Raw genomic sequence first — 18,004 nt, forward strand, 5'->3', positions numbered from 1 at the left:
ACAGAGAGAGAGAGAGAGAGAGAGAGAGAGAGAGAGAGAGAGAGAGAGAGAGAGAGAGAGAGAGAGAGAGAGAGAGAGAGAGAGAGTCACAACGCTACTTTAGGACGAACACATCTGGTATTTAAAAAAGAATTCTTCCATTCTACGTTCCACAGTTTTCAATTTTGGACACTGCACTAAATCGCGGGACATCGCTAGTTTATCTTGACTTTATAACAGCGTTCGATAAGCTCACTTCTATAACATTTAAAAAAAAGAACCCAGAGACGAGGCGTGGAGGGACCGCAGCTAACAGAGAACAAAAAAGGCGAAAAAGAATACAAAGGAACGCAAGACAAGACAAAGGAAGAACACAAATTTACAAAGGATGAGGAATATTGCAATGCCTGTTGTTCCTCAAGGCTGAAATTTCGTCCCTTACTGTTTCTAATTCCGATTCCAATTATTACTACAGATAAATAAAAATCTGACACATACACAGGAAACTTAAAAGCGCAAGGATTCATATTCACTGTCTCTCGTCGAAATACATCCATCAAAACCATCTGGAAATTGAAATACACTAAAACAGTCAACATACACACTCGCTACCTTCATACACCCACACTCTGTCTCTTGTCACCTCATCACCTCACCACTTCACCTCACCACGATTCTTTGTGACGTGAAAACTGACACACAGCTGGTGATAGAAGCATTCCCCCTTCCTTCCTCTCCTTCCCTCCCTCTTTCTCCTCATTTTCTACCTCCCTCCTTTATTTCTCCCGGGTTCTCTCTCTCTTTCTCTCTTCTCCTTCTCTGTCTCCCTCCCTACCTCCCTCCTTCCCTCCCTCCCTCCCTCCCTCCCACTCACGTCTAGCGCTGATAACTTTGGAATTGATTAGCACAATTTTCCGCATCCTCGGCTTTTTCCCCTCCAGATAAAGCTACTCGCTGCTAAAATACGGCCAGTAAAGGAGGTCTCGCCGGGGAAACTGATAATGAAGCGAAGAAAAAACTGTGCGTAAAGATAATAAACATCAGAAACAGCATAACTCACTCTCTCTCTCTCTCACACACACACACACACACACACACACACACACACACACACACACACACACACACACACACTCTCTCTCTCTCTCTCACACACACACACACACACACACACACACACACACACACACACACACACACACACACACACACACTCTCTCTCTCTCTCTCTCTCTCTCACACACACACACACACACACACACACACACACACACACACTCTCTCTCTCTCTCTCTCTCTCTCTCTCTCTCACACTCACACACACACACACACACACACACACACACACACACACACACACACACACACACACTCTCTCTCTCTCTCTCTCTCTCTCTCTCTCTCTCTCATTGCGTAGATAATTTTCCGCGGGGCATAATATCCAAATTCACCAACAGCGCAGCGGCAGCACATTAATGCGTACAACTCCTCATAAAACAACAAAGTTACGAGTTTTGGTTTATATTTCATACTAACACTCCCCGGACTCTTTTTCGTATCATATTTTTCTTTTTTTTTTTTTTTTGTATATATAATCTGGGAACTTTTTGTAGCGTTAATAGCTAGTTCTTAATGTGTTGGGCATTTTTATTTTTATTTTTTTTTTTCATGTCTATTCTATTTTTTTTTTCTAGCTGGTTATTTGAATTTTCATGTTTTCTTTCGTTTTCTATTTCATTTTTTTTTTTTTTTTTTCAACTTCGTGTAAGCTGATTTCGTAACGTTTTTTTTTATTTTATTTTTTTTTTTCTGTAAGTCTTCACGTGATTTTATTTATTCATTTATTCCTTTATTTTTTTTTATATATACTTTGATGTTTTTTTGTTTTATTTATTTATTTTATATTTTTCATGCACTTTGTTTCGCTTGCTTTCTTTCTTCGTTTAATTAGATTTCTTTTCTGTGCTTTTTTTTAACGAGTGATGAGTTTCTTTATATAATTTCTTTCTTTCTTTTGTCCTTTTATTTCTTCTTTCTTCGTTTGTCTAGAACTGTAGCTTTTTTTTTTTTTTCCATTTGAGTTGTGAGTTTGTTTATGATTTCTTTCTTTTTTTTTTTTTTTTTTTTTGTCTTGTTTGTGTTGCTTTGATATTTGTCGCTAAACTTTTCACTAATCTTTCGTTTCAGTTTCGTCTTTTCAGTTTAGAATTTGTTTTATGATTTCTTTATTTATTTATTTTTTTTTTTTTGCTTGTGGTGTGACCTAGCGATCTTTTTATTTGTCTTATTTTCATATTTTTGCTAAAACTTTCATTAATCTTTCAATTTGCATTTTTTGTTTTGAATTTAAGATTTTTTTTTCTTTTTTGCTTATGGTCTCACTTCTAAGTATCTTTTTTTTTTTAATCTTATTTTCATATTAATCTTACACTTAAGTTTTGCCTTTTCAGTTTAGAATTTTTATGATTTCTTTATTTTTCTGTCTTTTCTGCTTAAAGTTTGACTTGTAGCGGTCTTTTTTGTTTGTTTTGCCTTTACGAGTATCTTTGTGGCTAAACCTTTCATTAATATTTCGTTTAAGTCTTGGCCTTTTGTTCTTGCCCTCATTTCTTTCATGAATATCCTTAACTTTTATATAACTCCTGATTTATCCATCTATTCCCTTCATTGCTTCCTACTCGTCCTTATTAATTTGTCTTTTTAATAATTTTCGTTTATATCTTTATTTCCTCCAATGGGACACTCACCACTGTCACTTCATTGAGGAGTCCATTGCGCGGCCTGACGAACGCCACCACGAAGGGCCCGCGCCTCGCCTTGTGGGCTCCCAATTCTCTGCCTTGCAATCGACTTTCCTCATCAATATTCATAGTTAATTCAATTCGGCTCCGCAATAACACGGATTCAGGCTGTGTCGACGTCGTTGTGAGATCTCTGCTTGTGTCTTTCATCCTCCGTCTGTTAGGCTGGATCTCTCTCTCTCTCTCTCTCTCTCTCTCTCTCTCTCTCTCTCTCTCTCTCTCTCTCTCTCTCTCTCTCTCTCTCTCTCTCTCTCTCTCTCTCTCTCTCTCTCTCTCTCTCTCTCTCTCTCTCTCTCTCTCTCTCTCTCTCTCTCTCTCTCTCTCTCTCCTCATAACTCACACTGCATTTCTCTTTCCCTATCTCACCTTTCTCTCTCTAGTCTCTCCTTTCCTCCCTGTACATACATTTCCTCTTGCCCCTTTATGGTTCTTCCTCCCTCCTTGTATCGATCACTTCCTCCTCCTTCCTATTCACTCTCACAAAACAATCTTCCTTTCATGGCTCTCCTCTCCTCCTTCCTTCCTTCCTTCCTTCCTTCCTTCCTTCCTTTCTCGTCACCTTTAACACGTCTTGTCATCTCTCGCACGAAACATAACGATATATTTCAACTCCTGCTCCTCCTGGTTTATAGCGCGCCTCTGTGTATGCACCAGCAGTGACCTCCAGGCTCGGGAAAGTTAAAACAAGAGAGTAAAAGTGAAAGGAAGTAAACAAATGGAAAGATAAAGTGCATGGGCGCTCCACTGGTAAGCTTTGTTGTGTGTTTCCGCGAGTATTTTCTAGGTTTGTGGAGTATGCACCGTATCTCTCTCTCTCTCTCTCTCTCTCTCTCTCTCTCTCTCTCTCTCTGGAAATATGTAAATAGAAACCACATCATTGTTGTTTATTTTCTTTTCCTTTTTAATGTAAATTTGTGGTGTTAACGAAATTCATTCATTCATTTGTTCTCTCTCTCTCTCTCTCTCTCTCTCTCTCTCTCTCTCTCTCTCTCTCTCTCTCTCTCTCTCTCATACTACAGCGTTTTATGGTTAAGGGAAGAGTTTTCCATGACATGACATTCAGAGCAGCGTGTAATAATGTGCCGGTGTTCGTGCGTGTTGAGGTGTCCCTGTAATGTGCGGTGAATGTGGTGTATATGTGGTGTAAAGTAGCCGGGACTATTTACGTTATGCCTGAGACTAAAACCGTGTGATGCGCTGGAAACCTACGTCACTGTAATGCACGGTAATGTTTATATGAATGTTTTGATATACTGGTACGTAAGTTGTTCTATTCTATGACCTTTTTTTCTTTTTTTAATTCTTTGTAGCTGTGTGGTGGATATGTCTTCAAGTACGACTGATCCATATTGCACAGAATCTTCCCTAGAGTGCCCTTCTATTTGAATCTTTAACTCTTTGGTTGTTATTAGGTACATCTTTACTTGACTACTTATCACGCTGGGACATCTTTACCTGTACAGATATTGCAAAACCCATTCTTTTAATCGCCGTTGTATTTGTGTCATTAACTTTTTGACTACTTGTAGGTATATCATTCCTTAATTCAAATCATTCACAGACATTTTTACTTTTATAGCCACGTCCAATCTTCCAAAATATAATCTTTTTAACCCCTTTCTTGTATATCCTTATAAAAAAAATTGCGTGCATTACTTCTGGTGCTGGAAACTGTTTCGTGAGAGTGAAGGAGTACCTATAGTCAAAGTCATAACCCCAGTGTGTTTTGCTAGCCTGGTCATCTGCCGTGTGACCGATTCAAAACAAACAACATTTCTACTATGACCTCCACTGTGTCTTCAAGTACAGTCAAGGCTATAGATCAAGGCTATAGATCAAACACATGCTTATATATGTTTCTATTCTCCTCGTCCCTTTACCTTTATCTTGATCTTAAACCCTCTGAACCACTGACTATTTCCTTACTCTTGATTGATTGCAGGCAGATCTGAGGAGTCAAGATTCAAGGAAGACGCAAAACACAGAGAGAGAAGATATACGGTGGTGTGCTACTCAGACTAAAGACGATTGATCTGCCTGGCGGGGACACATCACGCTAAGCCAGCTGATTGATTACAGGTACAAGACAATCTCCTACTACTGTGCGTGACCCGTGACTACCTGAAATCATAATAACTAACTAAATTAATAATAAGAATGTGAAAGAGCGTAATAGAAAACGGGAAGTCAATTTCGTCTTTTTTCCTGGCAACGGGGAGATGTAAAAGACAGCAGTGCAAAAAAAAAAAAAAAGTAAAAAAGTTATGATTCAGGGAAAACTAACCTAGCACTGAAAAGGTCAATATTGTTCCTTATAGCATCGCATAACTGGAAACACTCAACATTATACCTTAGACATCCTGAACGTGACTTACACTTGTACGTGTCAGAAAGTAACCGAAGAACCGATACACAGAAAAAATAAACAGTACAGAATATTATACAAAGGTGTGTGTGTGTGTGTGTGTGTGTGTGTGTGTGTGTGTGTGTGTGTGTGTGTGTCTGTCTCAAAAACAGCTTCGGTCTCCCATCAGAACGAAAAAAACACGTCAAAAGAAACTGATGGAAGGAGATGAAGTGGAATGTGGATCAGGAAATTGCGTATATCGAAGCTGGAGATGAGAGTGGAGGGAGAAAAGGGAGGAAAGGGAGGATGGAGGAAAGGGAGGACGGGTGGAGAGGAGCATAGGATGGAGAGGGAAAGAGAGAGGAAGAGGGGAGAAAGAGAGGGAGAAAGGAAAGAGTAAGAGCTCGGAGGGGGAAAAAAAAAATCTATAGAGTCAGGAAGTGTCTCAACTGTCAACTTCATAAAATGGAGAAAGAAAAGAAAAATACGGAGATGAAGGAAGAAGCCCATAGCAAGAGGAGGAGGAGGAGGAGGAGGAGGAGGAGGAGGAGGAGGAGGAGGAGGAGGAGGAGGAGGAGGAGGAGGCGGGAGATGAGGGAGGAGATGAGGAAGGACTGGAGGAGATTGAGATGGAGATGGAGAGAGAGATTGAGGTGAGAGGTAATTTTGGGAGAGAAGCAAGAATGGAGCAAGAATGATCGAAATGATGGTGACTAAGGAAGAAGAAGAAGAAGAAAAGAAGAAGAACAACAACAACAACAACAACAACAACAACAACAAAAGAAGAAGGATAAGAAGAAGAAGGAACAGAAACAACAAAACAATAACGAAGCGGAGGAGGAAGAGAGAGAGAGAGAGAGAGAGAGAGAGAGAGAGAGAGAGAGAGAGAGAGAGAGAGAGAGAGAGAGAGAGAGAGAAACACACAAAATAAAGACAGACAGCTAGACAATCGGATTGAGAGAGAGAGAGAGAGAGAGAGAGAGAGAGAGAGAGAGAGAGAGAGAGAGAGAGAGAGAGAGAGAGAGAGAGAGAGAGAGAGAGAGAGAGAGAGAGAGAGAGAGAGAGAGAGAGAGAGAGAGAGAGAGTGAAAAAGAAGAAACGAGGTCGCAAAATTTAAAACTATAAGTACAAAAAATAAACATCAGAAAAAGTAATAAGCTTTCCCAAAAAAAGGAAAAAGGAAAAAAAAAAACAGGAAACGCACGAGGTTCGCATCTTATGAAAAATTTTTACTGCAGGCGAAGAAAAAAAAGAAAGAAAAACATGAGAAAAACAACACGCAATAAAGCTGAGTTGAATTAAAGCAAGAGAGAGAGAGAGAGAGAGAGAGAGAGAGAGAGAGAGAGAGAGAGAGAGAGAGAGAGAGAGAGAGAGAGAGAGAGAGAGAGAGAGAGAGAGAGAGAGATTGGGGAAATCTGAGAGACGAAGGCAAGGATTGGTGACGATTGAGAGATTAGAAGGAGCCGAACGAAGATCCAGGGAAGATTAGAGAGAGAGAGAGAGAGAGAGAGAGAGAGAGAGAGAGAGAGAGAGAGAGAGAGAGAGAGAGAGAGAGAGAGAGAGAGAGAGAGAGAGAGAGAGAGAGAGAGAGAGAATGACCAGAGGCGAGAAGGGAGATTATCTGCGTTGTAAGTGAGGGATTAAAGGATGGAGGAGGCTGGATCAACGCTGAGGAGGAGGAGGAGGATGAGGATGAGGATGAGGAGGAGGAAGAGGAGGGATAAATGAAGAAGAAAAGGATGGAAAATTATGAGGAAAGAGATAATGGTGAACAAAATAGGATGTGTTGCAACAAAATCCTTGAGAGAGACTAATAATGATGATGGTGATGGTGATGATAGTTTTGGTGAGGAAAGGGAGAAGAGGAGGAGGAGGAGGAGGAGGAGGAGGAGGAAGAGAAAGAGGAAAGACACACTTCATGATAAGGTAAAAATACAACAAAGAAAATACCAACAACATTTTGTGACATCACAGCCAAGTGTGATGAGAGAGAGAGAGAGAGAGAGAGAGAGAGAGAGAGAGAGAGAGAGAGAGAGAGAGAGAGAGAGAGAGAGAGAGAGAGAGAGAGAGAGAGAGAGAGAGAGAGAGAGAGAGAGAGAGAGAGAGAGAGAGAGAGAGAGAGAGAGAGAGAGAGAGAGAGAGAGAGAGAGAGCGCAGGAAACAAAGAACACTCAAGAACTTCTAAACTTTCAAAAGCAGATGGCGCGTTAAACATAAATAATTAATCTCAAAATGAAAAAGATTCCCTTCCATTCCTTCCTCCACAAAAAAAAAAATAATAAAAAGTACAAATATTCAGGAAATATGACGATGAAGAAGAAAACAGAACATGGGACAAATAAAATTCAGAAAACCTCCAGCTGTGTGTGTGTGTGTGTGTGTGTGTGTGTGTGTGTGTGTGTGTGTGTGTGTGTGTGTGTGTGTGTGTTAAAGATTTTGGAAAGGAAAGAAAAACGAGAGCTAAGGAGGGAAAAAAGAGAGAAGCAACAACAACAAAAATAACAACGACAACAACAATAACAACAACACCAGTACTCACCTAAAGTGTCGGTGTATCGTCAGTAGTGTCCTGCCCTTAGTTCATCCTCCGCGTGGGCAATCCTGCAACACAAGGAAGGAACACATTATCATCCTTCCTTATAACACATCACCCAAGAGCCAACCAAGACCAGACCTTCCACTGCCGACCACCACCTCCTCACACCTCCAATTTTCCACGTTGGTGTTTCTAATTATGTTTGGAGACTGGCACATTAAAAAGGTATATTATTCTATTCTACGGCTTCTAATTTTGTTTCCCTTTGCCAGTTCCCATCCAGCATAAGAAAGAACGTAGTAAAGAGGAGGAATGGACATCTTAGCTTACATTCTTCAATACAAATAGTACAATTAATGCAATTTGAAACAATATTGGTCTCTTTACACCTTCCAGTACAAAGCAGCACCTTGCCTCACCTCACAATACACCAAGATATTTATCCCTTTCTTTTGGCTAACTCTGTCGGACCTGCAAGGGGACTGGCAACTAAGTGGGCTTTTTTTTTTTTGTTGCCTTGGCCAGCTTCCTCCTCTTACATAAAAAAAATACAAGCCAAAACTCCTTAGCTGACCTTCCAACACTCTACCTTACATCCTTCAGTATAGATAACACAATACAATACAATACAGATTTCTTTGCACATTCCAGAACTGAGTAACACCAAGCAACATTCCTCAGTTCACCTTCCAACACACCAGCTACGATTCACAAGGAGCTTCACGCCAAGGATGAACGAAATGTGAGCCTTGATATCTCCACCAGCACAACAAGACTTATGCAAATGGCTGGGTAAGATATGACACGTGGGTTTTGGGACGCCGGGTACTCTCCGCGGCCCACAAACGTGTCATGTATCATTTTATTGAACCATTTAATTTTAGTGGCTGTCCTTTGTTCTACTACACTACACTCCCCTCAGCACCTGTGTACACCTCACCCCAGCCAGAGAACACAAACACGCATGCACACACACACACACACACACACACACACACACAGACATCATTACCGTCTCCAGGCCGCAGCGCTAACGAGGTTAATAAAACACGGACGCGGTGCTCGAATATAAGGTTTTCCACGCCAGTTTTCGTTCGGAGGATAAACAAAGGGTGGCCTGAGGGAGGGTGACGGAACGCACGCCTCGCTCCTTTGGTCTCCGCTCGCTGAGTTAACATTCACCTCACGCTCGCTGACAATGATACTCACATAGGCATTTCTATCTCTTTTTTTTGGAGGGGGGATGGGACGTAAACTTTTTCTATTGAGTTACCGAACGACATAATACTGTTTATTTTGGGGAAATGAAGAGGAGGAGACAGACTGAAAAATACTGATGATACGTATTCGCTTTTTCATTCATTTATTTTTTTCCTTTTTTTTTTTTGGAACGATCGAAGCCAGAACAAATAAATGGACAAACATGAACGGACATCTGAAAAAAAAGGTAAAAATGAAATAGACAATAATTAAAAGATGGGATGTGGATAGAATAAAGAGATGAGGGAGGAGGAGGAGGAGGAGGAGGAGGAGGAGGAGGAGGAGGAGGAGGAGGAGGAGGAGGAGGAGGAGGAGGAGGAGGAGGAGGAAGTGAGAAACAGAAGCCAATGAGGGAAATGAGAGGAAGGAGGCTGTGAAGCAAGTAGGAGGTGAGAGAAGTCAGTGAAGCAGGTGGAAGAGGAGGTGTGAGAGAGATGAGATGGAAGGAAAGGATGGGAAATGAAGGAGAGAAGAGATGGCACACAGGTAGAGGACAGAAAAATACTAGGATAACAGAGAGAGAGAGAGAGAGAGAGAGAGAGAGAGAGAGAGAGAGAGAGAGAGAGAGAGAGAGAGAGAGAGAGAGAGAGAGAGAGAGAGAGAGAGAGAGAGAGAGAGAGAGAGAGAGAGAATAATAAAAAAGTTGAACGTCACGGGAGGGCAAGGTAGGGGAGGGAGAGCTGGATGAACGGAGGGAACGAGTGTTGGGATCATCATGAAAGAGAAATGCCAGGTAAATGAAATACCTGTAAAACTGATATTTAACGAAGTGGCGGTGTGCCAGCCAGTAAGTGAGCTCTTAATTATTACTGACGGGCTGCGAGGAACCGATGCCTGCACGTGTATCATTCGAACCAACCACGCCGGGGGAATGGGCTGGGGGAAAAAAAAAAAGATGAGTGAAAGGAAAAAGAGAACGGGTGGACAGCAGGAGGAAGAGGAAAAGGAGGAGGAGGAGGAGGAGGAGGACGGGTGAATTGACGGATAAAAAAAAAAAGAAAACTGTTGGATGAAATGAATGGGAGGAAAAGAAAATATCAGTAGAACGAGTAGGTGGAAAGGGAAGAAGAACACAAAGAGGAAGGATCAAAAGGAGGAAGGTAAAAGGTTAAAATAAAGCAGGAATGTGGATAGGAAGACAAAACAAAGTAAAAACAAAAGACGAATAAAGCGAAAAAAAAAAAAGGCAAGTGAACAAGACAGGAGAAAGAGAAGCAGAGCGGGACGACACATAAAACAAAAGAACAAATAAAACAAAGGAAAAAAAGAAGACCAAACCAAATATAGGAAGAGAAACGAAATAGAATAACACGAGAGAGAGAGAGAGAGAGAGAGAGAGAGAGAGAGAGAGAGAGAGAGAGAGAGAGAGAGAGAGAGAGAGAGAGAGAGAGAGAGAGAGAGAGAGAGAGAGTTAATATGCACCTGAAAGAAGACACACAACTAACACAACGAAAACAGTAAAAGAAAATGGAATAAAATCAAAGGAAAGCAAAGAAAAGAAAAGGAAAAGAAAAGAAAAGGAAATGAAAGGAAGGAAGGAAGGAAGGAAGGAAGGAAGGAAACAAGTCTAAGCTGATAGATATGGATTAAACTCTTGGATATTATGGATACGACCTTCCGCCTTCCCTGTAGCGGCGATCAGTCATGTCTGTATGCTTCCCAGGACGGTATCGCCTATCAATCACTGGAATTACTATGGGGAGGGATCAACGGCACGCCAGCAGCAGCCTCAACCAGATGTGACTGTAGCCTCGGGATGTAAGGCACTCATAATTTCCTCCATAAGATTGCTGGATTAAAAGAAAAATGAAAAAAAGGCAGGATTGTGTGAGGAAATTATAAAGTTTGATGAGTTCTAACCTGTGAAAAGGAAAAAAAAATAGTACACATGGTAGATTAAAAAGACAATTGTGTGGAAAATGACCAAGATAGAAGGGAAAAAACAACGGCCTTAGGGACAGAAACAAATAAAACAAAAGGACGGTTCTTGGTAACACGCTCCCAACACTGTAATATTCACACCGTATTAAAGAAAAAAAAAAAAAAAAGGACTAGACTAGCTGAAAAAAAATATATATCCCTCTCTCACGTACAAAGTTTCAAACACCACTAAATGATAAATGTAGACGAAAATATAAAAGGAAAAGAAAAGAGCTTATATATACATAAAAAAAAAACATGCACTCACAACACTTACTAATGCTCACACTACATTGAAAAAAAAAAAAAAAAAAAACGAAGGGAGTATGAAAGAATAATAATAATAATAATAATAATAATAATAATAATAATAATAATACACTGAGAGAAAAAAGTCTTTCAGGAAAAAAAATTAAAATAAAATAAGATAAACTCAGAGCACTCCACAATATTCACATTATGTACAAAAAGGATTGAGAAAAAAGAGCAGAATTATATAAAACACCAACACTCGTCATCTACACTATGGGAAACACTTCCGAATAATAATGACTCAGTGGAGGAAAAAAAAAAAAACTTAGTCAGAAGAACAACAAATACAGTTTTCTACGTAAAGTTTCATGAAAAAAGAAGAAAAAAAAACTGAGGCAGAAGAACAAATACCAAGTAACGCAGTATTCTATGTACCGCGCCGTATATATATATATATATATATATATATATATATATATATATATATATATATATATATATATAATGAAAAATTGAAATTAAAATAAATAAGTAAAAACTCCTACATGCACGTCCTCTACAAAATTAGAAACATCGACATATGAACAAAAAAATGAATGAAAAAAAAACTGCCTTGCTGGGAAAAATATTGAAAAAATAAAACACTTTTCTGATAAACACTCGCAACTTTATGATTAAAAAAGGATTGAACCAAAATACATCGACTTAATCTACAATAAAGCTGAAACATAGAGAGAGAGAGAGAGAGAGAGAGAGAGAGAGAGAGAGAGAGAGAGAGAGAGAGAGAGAGTTAGCTATAAAAGACTAACCACCATATAAGAGACAAGCCGACCAGCCAGCCAGGCCTATAAGAATAAGCCTACGGGCGCTATAGACTCGAGACACAGGGATATAGGAGAGACAAAATGCCACCTTACAGAAATTAATTGCTTCATTAAAAATATACTACTCCCTCCTTCGCGATATCAATTTTTCATCATCAGCAGTGGTAGAGGAGTGGAATAGTGGAGTAATAGTGGAGTGGCAGATATATATTCCTTTTCTAACGCGTTTTTCTTCCTTTTGTAATTTTATCATTCATATTTCTTCTTTTGATGGAGATATAAAAGGAAGTAAGGATATGAGAACGTAAAGGGAAGCTGGAAAAGTCAGGTAATCTAATGTATGTGACTTGTGTTATTATCATTATTATTGTTATTGTTACGATTATTGTTACTATTATTATTATCATTATTATTATCATCATTATCATTGTTATCTAAATGTTAAGGAGTCTGTTCAAGAGCATAAAAGAGATAGATAGATAGATAGATAGATAGATAGAGAGAGAGAGAGAGAGAGAGAGAGAGAGAGAGAGAGAGAGAGAGAGAGAGAGAGAGAGAGAGAGAGAGAGAGAGAGAGAGAGAGAGAGAGAGAGATCCTACTGAATTTGCCACTCCCATGAGGACAATTATTGAAGGAAATAAAAGACAGCTTCCCAGTGTAGGGCAATACATGGACACGCGTATACTTGTGTTCCCTTACCATCCCTACGTATGAATTTGTCTAATCTTCTCTTAAAGCTGCGATACCAACATGCTAACTCGGTCCATTCCAGTCATGCCACGTAACAAAAAACGGGAGATAAACAACGTAAAAGTTATCATCATGTGTGTGTGTGTGTGTGTGTGTGTGTGTGTGTGTGTGTTATCGTCTACGCCTGCTATCCTATCCACAATTCCCCTTTACTCCTTTACTCATTCATTCCCCTCCATAACAGGATGACGGCGCCACGAAACAGCAACAGCAATTATTCAAGTATCCATAAAATTTTCACGCAAGTCTTTCGGTGTAATCCCAAAAGCTACTATTAACTATTTCATGTTCACCTGGATCGTGGTTTCATTCAGCCTTTCGAAAATTTGGGGATTTACGAAAAAGGAAAAATTGCCTCGAACTCAAACCTTCTCTCTTACCTTCTCCCTCGCTCCCTAGTGTCAATTTGCTGAAAACCGAGAGATGCAGGGGAGGGAGGATGGGTTTCTGGTTTCTTACACTTACATTCACAGCAAGAAAAAAGCTTCCAATCCCTCGGCAGACACGTCAATACATGTTCCCTCCCCTGGCCGCTACTTCCCGTGATGCGAGGCAAGGAAAAGTACAAAACCCATTATTATAGTTCCAACAGCGCCGTGCAGTATTCGTTTTCTACCTTTCCTGTTAGATACAGCGTGGGTGGTAAGTCTCTCTTTTGTTCCTTTGTTTCTGTTCCTGCTAGTCTGTCTGTCTCTATATCGGTGGTAGAAGTGGCACGTGACATGAAAATCAGTTATCCTTCATGTTTTCGGTTTGAGTAGAGTTTTGGTTAGGTTAGAATAGGTCTTGACAAGTTAGGTTAGGAGAGATTGGAGTAGGTTAGATGAGGTTAGGGTAAGTTAATTTATGTTTTGTTAGCTTAGAATATGCTACATTTTTAGGCTGCGATAAGTTGAGCTAGGTTAAGTTAAACTACTAAGCAAGGTAACTTAACAACCTTCCCCAGCCACTCTAAATACCCTTCATGAGATAGCTAGAACCATATGACCTCTTGTTGCGGCACTATAACTCTCTCTCTCTCTCTCTCTCTCTCTCTCTCTCTCTCTCTCTCTCTCTCTCTCTCTCTCTCTCTACTCTCAAGAGGCCCCCGTTCTCACTGCAACATCTCACTAATGACCTGGTTGTCTCCTAAAAAATACCTTCACACCCTCGTCAGACGCGGCATTCATCATCACACACACGTCCCTCACCTCGCCACTCCTTCCCTCTTTTCAAATCTCCGTCGTTCTTTCATCTCTTCCCTTCCCTAATCTTCTTTCCTCCCTGTATGTGTTCCTGTTCTCCTTCCTTCCATACTGTCTAATCTTCTTTCCCTCCTATAGTGTTTCTGTTTCCTTTTTTTCTCTCTCTTTCCCCCCCCCCCCTTATCCAGTCCCCACCTCCAATGAAAGACCTCCGTTTTCTTTCAGGGTGAGTTATTCTTCCTGAGTCACCCCTGAGAGCACCAAGCGACGCTCCTCTTGTAGTACTGTGGGTGGCGTGCAAAGGGTTAGGTACTGCATTGTTCCTGGGTATTCATTAAGGCTATTGTATGTACTACGTGTCTCTCTCTCTCTCTCTCTCTCTCTCTCTCTCTCTCTCTCTCTCTCTCTCTCTCTCCCTCTAACACAACTCGTCACCCTTTCACTATTGAATTTTGAGTTTTACTTTCTGAATATAAGTCTCTCACATCTCTCCTGCCTCTCTCTCTCTCTCTCTCTCTCTCTCTCTCTCTCTCTCTAAAAGTCACCTGTATCCTTTTTCTAATGATTCCTCACCCCTACTTCTCCTCCTTTGAATTTTCAATCTCCTTTGGCATGTGGCATATTTTTCTCCTCTCTACTAACAGTGCACTCCTTTTCACTTCCTCTATCTCCTTGGTCTCTTTTCTCCAGCTCTTCCTCTCCCTCTCTTTGTCCTCCACCTTTTCGTTATCACTCTGTCACCATCTCTGCCTCTCCCTCCTCCTCTCATTCTTTTTGTTTTTTCATATTCTCGGTATTTTTTTTTTTCCATTTTTTCCCATGCCGTCCAGTTCTCACCTCTTCCTCCTCACATTTTCTCACTCAATTTAGCCTCCCTTCACTCAGTTGCATTAAATGTCAGACTTAATAAGTAAAACGTGTCCCTCCTTCCTCTCCACCACCACCTGCTCCTCCGCGACTGCTTTCTCTTGCATAATAAACCTTTCCATATCAGATTCTCAGTAGGTTTCTTATGCATTACATTTTTTACGCTATATTATCTACAGTTTATATTACGAAAAAGGGGGAGCCTTCGTCTTTATTACTTTACATTTCATACGAAGGAATATTTTTCACAAACAACGTCGAAAGAGTAAACAGGTCTGCTTATGTTTGTAGCTCTTTTGTATTCCTTTGAGTCGGCATCGTGGTTCCTCGATTCTACCTCGGAAACACCTGCTGTTTGTCTCTCCCACTCCTCCATTTTCATGCCGAGGAGCGACGCGGTTGAGAGAGAGAAGAGCTACGGAGAGAAAAAAGGGACGGAAATTTTTTAAACCTGTCATAACAAGGCAAAGAAAACAAGGGGGAGTTATGGGACAGCGAGTCTCCTATCAGTTCCTCGACGCGCACCACGGGTTGTTTGGCTGACGGCTGGCATAGTTATGATCGCACGTCCACCAACCTGCCACTCTCAAGAATTTCGTTTCAACCTCAAGTCTTAAGAATGTGACAGCCGACAGACTCTAAACAGTTCAAAGAAGTCAAGATTGAAGGATATTGCAGTGAGTGGCAGTAAGTGCGGGATGTTGACTGACTACTGCTGAAATGAATGGATACAAGACAGGCCGTGTGCAGGAGGGAGGCGGCCAGGCACTGTGATGGTTTTCAAGTCTAACATCCCCTATAAAAGAAAATAAAAAGACTAACACAACGATGAAAATTAGAATACCAATCACCACTCGCAGCTACTGTGTCATTACTTAACAAATTAATAAACTACAGTATATAATAGGATTTAATGAAATTTAACCCTCTTACTTCTACACGCTTCGTTTTCCAGTATCATTTATAACATTATGAACATTTATATTGCAATCTCAAACACGCAGTTCTCTGGCGAAGGAAAAGCAAAATTAACCTTCGACTTTTCTCTCTTTTTTATGTATTTTCTTCAGTGTTCTGGATGTTAGTGAATGACTGTAGCGTGATGGGTTAGTGAGAATGTTATGCCATAGCTGGTGTTTCGAGGGGCTACAAGAAAAGGCTGGTTCTAGTTACATTACCGGGATTCTAATCAAAGGCACCGGTAATTTGTAAAGGCGATGCTATTCCTACACACACACACACACACACACACACACACACACACACACACACACACACACACACACACACACACACACACACAGAATAAAAAGTAAAAAAATCTGCATATAAATATTTTCCCTTCATCTTGCACATTAATATATTTCACTGCTCCTCTTCACACCTGTTTTTTTTTTTCTCTCTCTCTCTCGTAATTTGCACATTAATATATTTCATTACGGCACACATAATTAACGACGAAATAAAAGAAAAAAAAATAAGAAAAAAATCCAGTTTTGGTCGGCGCGCTGCTTCAGGAATTATACCTTTAAGATCTCATTAAAAATTTCAGCAAAACCCAATTACAGAGACACGTCGCTTGGAATTATTGTTATTAAGGAAGGCTTGACTTTTTGCCTTTGTTTCTCAACTTGACGTGCACCTCGCCCCTTAACTTTCTTATTCTCTTTTTCTCCTTTACTGCTCTGCCCTTGACGTGCCCTGGATGCTTAGAACTGTGTGGCACGTCCTCTCTCTCTTCCTCTTGCACTATACACAAGACAACCACCTCCACCACCATAACCACCACCACTACTACTACTGCTGTTGCTGCTGCTGCCACTCCTGGTATTTCTTCTATCCACTGCCACTACTGTTCTCTCAGGATGAAGGAAATAAAAGAAAAAGAAAGAAAGGGGAAGGAAAAGATTTGAAAGGAAGGGAAGAAAACGGTAAGAAATAGAAGAAGAAGAAGAAGAAGAAGAAGAAGAAGAAGAAGAAGAAGAAGAAGAAGAAGAAGAAGAAGAAGAAGAAGAAGAAGAAGAAGAAGAAGAAGAAGAAGAAGAAGAAGAAGAAGAAGAAGAAGAAGAAGAAGAAGAAGAAGAAGAAGAAGAAGAAGAAGAAGAAGAAGAAGAAGAAGAAGAAGAAGAAGAAGAAGAAGAAGAAGAAGAAGAAGAAGAAGAAGAAGAAGAAGAAGAAGAAGAAGAAGAAGAAGAAGAAGAAGAAGAAGAAGAAGAAGAAGAAGAAGAAGAAGAAGAAGAAGAAGAAGAAGAAGAAGAAGAAGAAGAAGAAGAAGAAGAAGAAGAAGAAGAAGAAGAAGAAGAAGAAGAAGAAGAAGAAGAAGAAGAAGAAGAAGAAGAAGAAGAAGAAGAAGAAGAAGAAGAAGAAGAAGAAGAAGAAGAAGAAGAAGAAGAAGAAGAAGAAGAAGAAGAAGAAGAAGAAGAAGAAGAAGAAGAAGAAGAAGAAGAAGAAGAAGAAGAAGAAGAAGAAGAAGAAGAAGAAGAAGAAGAAGAAGAAGGGAGAGGAGGAGGAGGAGGAGGAGGAGGAGGAGGAGGAGGAGGAGGAGGAGGAGGAGGAGGAGGAGGAGGAGGAGGAGGAAGAGGAGGAGGAGGAGAAAAAGAAGAACAAGAACAAAAACAAGAAGAACAAAAAGAAGACCAAGAACTACAACAACAACAAGAGGAACATGAATAATACTAAAAAAAAAAAAAAACGAAGAAGAAACAGAAAAAAAAAAAAACACCAGCACAACCACAAATTAACAAAACGAAAACGAGATAAACAATGCGAACTTGTCTCCAATACTGATGACACTCGCCACTAAAAACAGAACAACAACGACAACAAAAAATGCATCGTAAATCCATTTCAAACTAAGACGCGTTTCATTTCTTTAACGCTTCAACAAAAAAAAAAAAAAATAAATAAATAAAAAGACTAATATCTCACACTACTACCAAGACGGAGAAGAATGAAAAGAAAGAACACAAGTGAAGATATATGAAACCTAACAACATTTATGAAAGCTGGGACGTCACTGGAATAAAGAGAAACGAGAGAGAGAGAGAGAGAGAGAGAGAGAGAGAGAGAGAGAGAGAGAGAGAGAGAGAGAGAGAGAGAGAGTAGCGGCAGAAAGATAGAATTCGAATACCAATATAAAGCACAACTCTTTGTTATAACTTTTCACTCACGCTAACTTTGCCAAGAGCTTTGAATCTCTGACAGGAGGCCCACCAGAGAGAGAGAGAGAGAGAGAGAGAGAGAGAGAGAGAGAGAGAGAGAGAGAGAGAGAGAGAGAGAGAGA

The 18,004-nt window shown here is 40.2% G+C and overlaps 1 protein-coding gene across 1 annotated transcript in view; it reads right to left on the bottom strand.

The window, feature by feature from the left end:
- The window catches only part of LOC123516064 (Ig-like and fibronectin type-III domain-containing protein 1), a 402,917-nt gene that overhangs the window by 145,326 nt on the left and 239,587 nt on the right, over positions 1 to 18,004 (bottom strand). The window contains 1 exon segment of the mRNA XM_045275103.1: positions 7,667 to 7,728. The gene's annotated coding sequence lies outside the window, so the exon portion shown is untranslated.

Source organism: Portunus trituberculatus, chromosome 40 (assembly GCF_017591435.1).
Source record: "Portunus trituberculatus isolate SZX2019 chromosome 40, ASM1759143v1, whole genome shotgun sequence".
NCBI classification, from domain to species: Eukaryota; Metazoa; Arthropoda; class Malacostraca; order Decapoda; family Portunidae; genus Portunus; species Portunus trituberculatus.